We start from the raw sequence: 5665 nt of genomic DNA on the forward strand, positions 1-5665 counted from the left end.
TTTCTTATTAATATTAATAGACAAAACCTAGAAAAATGTAGCAGTGTCACATTAAAATAGCCACAGAATTATTGGTAAAATTTGCTTCAGAAGATGAAAATTATTTTTCTGTTGCCATTATAGCTCTTTTAAACTAGGAGTAACAGGTTATTAAAAAATACATAAATTTTCCAGTGTTCAGAAGTCCTTTTGTGTAACAACTATTTAAACTGCCTCAGAAATCCTAACCTTTCTTCATAATCAGACAGCTCAGGCCTTAAGCCTACCACTGACATACTAGAGCTTATGTCTAGGGTAATGAGTTAGTTTCTCATCTGTAAAAAGGGCATTATATTGTCTGATCTGCTTCCTTCCCACAACTTTTAAATACTGGGGTAAAACAAAGCCTCTTGAAAATCTAAATGCAGAGCATGTTCCACGGCTCCCTAGTCTAATCCTCCGCCTGTGGCGCTGGCACCCCAGGTTCTAGTCCCTGTTGAGGCGCTGATTCTGTCCCGGTTGCTCCTCTTCCAGTCCAGCTCTGCTGTGGCCCAGGAAGGCAGTGGAGGATGGCCCAAGTGCTTGGGCTCTGCACCCACGTGGGAGACCAGGAGGGGGCACCTGGCTCCTGGCTTTGGATCAGCGCAGTGTGCTGGCCTTAGCGGTCCTTTGGGGGGTGAACCAATGGAAGGAAGACCTTTTTCTCTGTCTCTCTCACTGTCTAATTCTGCCTGTCCAAAAAAAAAAAAAAAAGTGCTATCTGGAACTATAACAAATAAATTATGGAACTTAAATCTGTGGACACTAACTACAGCTTCATATGTCTAATACTCACAGATTTATTTTTATGGCCTATGAGGTTTTACAATGATTTGTATTTCTTAGTGGTTTTCTTCATTGATTCAGATAGGTAGAAAACAAATGGATTTAACTCTTGAGACACTTGTAGGGGGTTATATGATGCCTGAATGGTTTTAGGCCACAGCTTGCTTTGGAAGTGTTGATTTAAATTTAAGTATTTGGCTTCCAACTAATTTGCAGTGATGTGTTATGAGAATATATTATTAGTTTTATGCAATACATCTTACAGGTTTCACAGACCAATGTTACATGTTTCCTGTCAAGTTACATGTGAGAGAACACTGCCAGATGTGAAGGAAGAGAGAGAGTGTCCTGTGTGTGCTGCAGTGGATGTTTAACTTAGGGAATGGAGCACACATGGCCACATGGTGGAAGGACTATGGTTTCTCCATCCTCACCTCCTCTTCCCAAGGGCAACTGACCTTCTCCTCTCCAAAACAGGTGAGCCCTTGCCAGCACAGAAGACTACAGACTATTACATTAATCTGTCTAGCTGTAGAACCAGCTGCTTGCATGTTTTTAGTTATCTTATTAGATGGTATAACAGTGACCTATGAAATAAACTGAAGGTGAACATATTTAACTTTCCTTTTATTATCCTATGTTTCCCAAAATCTTTTTGATTAGATTATAACTTTCTACAAAAGTTCATAGGAAGTCTGTTTGGTTTTTGATTCATGTAATGCTTTTTTTTAAGGTTTTTAAAGTATAATGTCATAGTGCACAGTATAGAAAATAATTTAATTTCTGTCTCATTTATTGATAGATTTTAGTCTGTTTATATAGTCAAAAAGCCATAGTAAACTTACCTTATTAGGCAATTAAGTTAGATGGAACTCAGACCAATTATTTGGCATTCTCTGAGAAACTCAAAATACTCCTTTATCTTGGCATTGCAGAAATGGCATAGTATAGAATGCAAATTATTGTATCTTTCTCTAAAATAAATTTTAAATTATATTTAACTCTTCTCTAGGTTCTTATATATGGTAGTTGATCACCAAGTTTACTCTATTTTTTAATTTAATTTAACTTGGCATCATTGATGAGTATATTTTCCCAAGCTGTGCTGTTAGGAAAAAATGTATTATTCTCTGATTTTTGACAAAGGGATAATTTTGAAGCAATAATCTTTAAATGTGATGTTGACTTTAAGAGACACACAAAATAATAAAAACTAATGATATTCAATTATAAGTCTTAGCCAATGTTCTATTATAATAATTTAGCTAGGGAACCTGATGCTGAATCTAAGAAAATAAAAAAGTTCCTGAATGCAAGAAAATCATGAAATACTTCTAAGTGTCTTTAGATAATAAATCCTACAACTGATATAGTAGGGTGACTGGAGACTTAATTCTTAAGACATGATATTTGTGAGTCCAGTTTCTTTTTTTTAAAAAATGTATTTGTGGCCGGCGTCATGGCTTAACAGGCTAATCCTCCGCCTTGTGGCGCCGGCACACCAGGTTCTAGTCCCGGTTGGGGTGCCGGATTCTATCCTGGTTGTCCCTCTTCCAGGCCAGCTCTCTGCTATGGCCCGGGAAGGCAGTGGAGGATGGCCCAAGTGCTTGGGCCCTGTACCCGCATGGGAGACCAGGAGAAGCACCTGGCTCCTGGCTTCAGATCAGCGAGATGTGCCGGCCGCAGTGGCCATTGGAGGGTGAACCAATGGCAAAGGAAGACCTTTCTCTCTGTCTCTCTCTCTCTCACTATCCACTCTGCCTGTCAAAAAAAAATGTATTCGTACTTTCTGACAGGTGTTTTACTCTGAAGAAATACTAATTTCATATTTCAAAAGAACTTTAATTGAAGAATAAAAGGAGTGTTTCTCTCTCTCTCTCTCTCTCCATATATATATATATATATATATATATATATATATATATATATATTTTCTAAGGAAAGACAGTAAAAGGCACTTGGCTTCAAATAGTGGTGGTCTAATTCCTTATATTGAAGAGAGCTTCCAAAGTCACTTCCCTTTCTCAATTTGTTCTGTTCTCCATATCACTGAGACAGAGACTAACTTGGTAAAATGTCTTTTTATTATTATTCTATTAAAATATTTTTATTAGCATGCAATACTTTTGTGGTACAGTATTTCAGTACATATACAAAGCATACATCAATCAAACCAGGAAAATAGTTTTTCTATGTCCTTAGCTTTGTTCTGGTAACTACTAGTTGCTCTCTCCTGGTTCTTTGTGCAGTGTATAATACATTATTGTGAGCTGCAGTGGAACAGGAGCACTGTGCTGTGAACACTGGAACCAGTGCCTTCTGTCTGTGTTTGGTGCCTGTTATCCAGTCTCCTTCAATTCTCTCTTGCCACACCCTTCCCAACCTCACTGTGGTTTTGATTTACATGTCCCTGAAGGCTAGTGATATTGAACATTTCTTCATGCTTTTGTTTTCTTTTTGTGTTTCTTCTCCGGAGAAATATCTATTCAGATACTTTGCCTGTTTGGTAACTGGATTTGGGTTTTTGTGGTGTTTGGGGTTCTGTATATGTTCTGAGTCATAGTCCTTTGTTAGATGCACAGCTTGTAACTGTTTTCTGTCAGCTGTGCTTTGTTCCTTTTGCTGTACAGAAGCTTCTTAGTTTGGGATGATGATCACATTTGTATGTTTCTCCTTTCCTCTCTGCTCTTAGGGTCTTAGGGTCTTTTTTTTTTTTTTTTTTTGACAGGCAGAGTGGACAGTGAGAGAGAGAGACAGAGAGAAAGGTCTTCTTTTGCCGTTGGTTCACCCTCCAATGGCCGCCACAGCTGGTGCGCTGCAGCCGGTGCACCATGCTGATCCGATGGCAGGAGCCAGCTGCTTCTCCTGGTCTCCCATGGGGTGCAGGGCCCGAATACTTGGGCCATCCTCCACTGCACTCCCTGGCCACAGCAGAGAGCTGGCCTGGAAGAGGGGCAACCGGGACAGAATCCAGCACCCCGACTGGGACTAGAACCCGGTGTGCTGGCGCCGCTAGGTGGAGGATTAACCCAGTGAGCCGCGGCACCAGCCCTTAGGGTCTTTTTCAAAAAAATTTAATGTTTGCCAGTGTTTTCCCCCAGTGGTTTCATAATTTCAGGACTTACATTTATATATCTTTTCCATTATGAGTTGATTTTAGATTATGGTGGGAGGCATGGGATGAAATTTTGGATTCTGGGTATGGATTTTCTATTTTAAAGTTTTATTTATTTTTACGTGAAATACAGAGTTATAGAGAGGCAGAGGGAGAGAGAGGTCTTTCATCTGCTGGTTCACTCCCCAGATGGCCACAATGGCCAGAGCTGCACTGATCAAAAGCCAGGAGCCAGGAGCTTCCAGGTCTCCCACGTGGGTGTAGGGGCCCAAGAACTTGGGCCATCTTCTTCTGCTTTTCCAGGACACAGGAGAGAGCTGGATCAGAAGTGCAGCAGCCAGGATTGGAACCAGCGCCCATATGGGATGCCGGCACTGCAGGTGGTGGCTTTACCTGCTAAGCCACAGTACTGGCCCTGTGGGTATGGATATTTAGGTTTAGGTTTCCCAGCACCATTTATGGAAGAGACTATCCTTTCTCTGGTATGAGTTTTGGTAGATTTATCAAAGAGCAATTAACTGTAGGTATGTAGATTTATTTTTGAGATCTCTATTCTGTTCCAATAGTCTATATTTCTGTTTTTATGCTGATACCATACTATTTTGATTACAGTAACTCTATAATATGTCTTGAAATCTGATGTTGTGATGCCTCCAACTTTGTTGTTCAAGATATCTTTATGTATTTGGGTTCTTTTAAAGTGCTTCTATATGAATTTTAGGATTGGTTTTTCTAGTTCTGTGAATAATGTCTTTATTATTTTGGTGGTAATTATATTGAAGCTGTGAATTGCTTCAGGTAACATGGACTTGTACTAGTATTAATTTTTCTAATCTGTGTACAGAGAAGAACTTTGTGTTTTCTTTTGTCTTCTTCACATTCTTTCATCAGTGTTTTGCAATTTTCATTGTAGATATCTTTCATGCCCTTGGTTAAATTTATTCTGGGTGATGGGAGAGCAGATCTTGGCCTCACTGTTAAATTGTTAAGACTCTTCGTGTCCCATTTGGAGTGCCTGGGTTCAATACCCGATTTCACTACTTACTCCAGCTTCCTGCTAATCCAGACCCTCAGAGGCAATGGTAATGACTCAAGTAATTTGCCTTCCATTTCTGGGACCTGGGTTGCATTCTTAGATTTTAGGCCTGACCTAACCCTTTTTGTTGTGGGCATTTAGAGATTGAACCCAGGAGTGCAGTGGAGGTTAGCCCAAGTGCTTGGGCCCTGCACCCCATGGGAGACCATGAGAAGCACCTGGCTCCTGCCTCCGGATCAGTGCGGTACACCGGCTGCAGTGTGCCAGCCGCAGCGGCCACTGGAGGGTGAACCAATGGCAAAGGAAGACCTTTCTCTCCGTCTCTCTCTCTCATTGTCCACTCTGCCTGTCAAAAAATAAAATAAAAAATTAAAGATATCTGTGGTCATAGAATTAAATTTTTGTGGCATTTATTGGGGGAATATTCAAATTATTAGGAATATAGATAACACAATAGCAAATTTAATATACCAAAGGGAAAATCAGGACAAGGTTTAGGTTCTATTAAAGTATTTGAACTTTAAAATAGTTTAAAATTTTTGTAATAGGGTCACTTTTAGCTTACAGAGTTTTGATGAAAATTTAATTTGGAAAAGGAAATAATAAGAAAATGGTTAATCTTTCATTGTGATTTGGAGAAACTATTTTTGAAAAATTAGTAAGAAAAATACTACTCCTGGAGCCAGCACTGTGTGCAGCTGGTTAAACTG

The 5665-nt window shown here is 39.7% G+C and overlaps 1 long non-coding RNA gene across 1 annotated transcript; it reads left to right on the forward strand.

Annotated features, from left to right (window-relative positions):
* Window positions 1-1083: 1083 nt before the first annotated feature.
* On the forward strand, window positions 1084-5167 carry LOC133777376 (uncharacterized). The gene is made up of 3 exons (XR_009868544.1): window positions 1084-1281; window positions 4833-5001; window positions 5097-5167. It is a non-coding gene; the product is annotated as an uncharacterized LOC133777376 (long non-coding RNA).
* Window positions 5168-5665: the final 498 nt, after the last annotated feature.

The sequence above is a fragment of the Lepus europaeus genome, chromosome 18 (genome assembly GCF_033115175.1).
Source record: "Lepus europaeus isolate LE1 chromosome 18, mLepTim1.pri, whole genome shotgun sequence".
NCBI classification, from domain to species: Eukaryota; Metazoa; Chordata; class Mammalia; order Lagomorpha; family Leporidae; genus Lepus; species Lepus europaeus.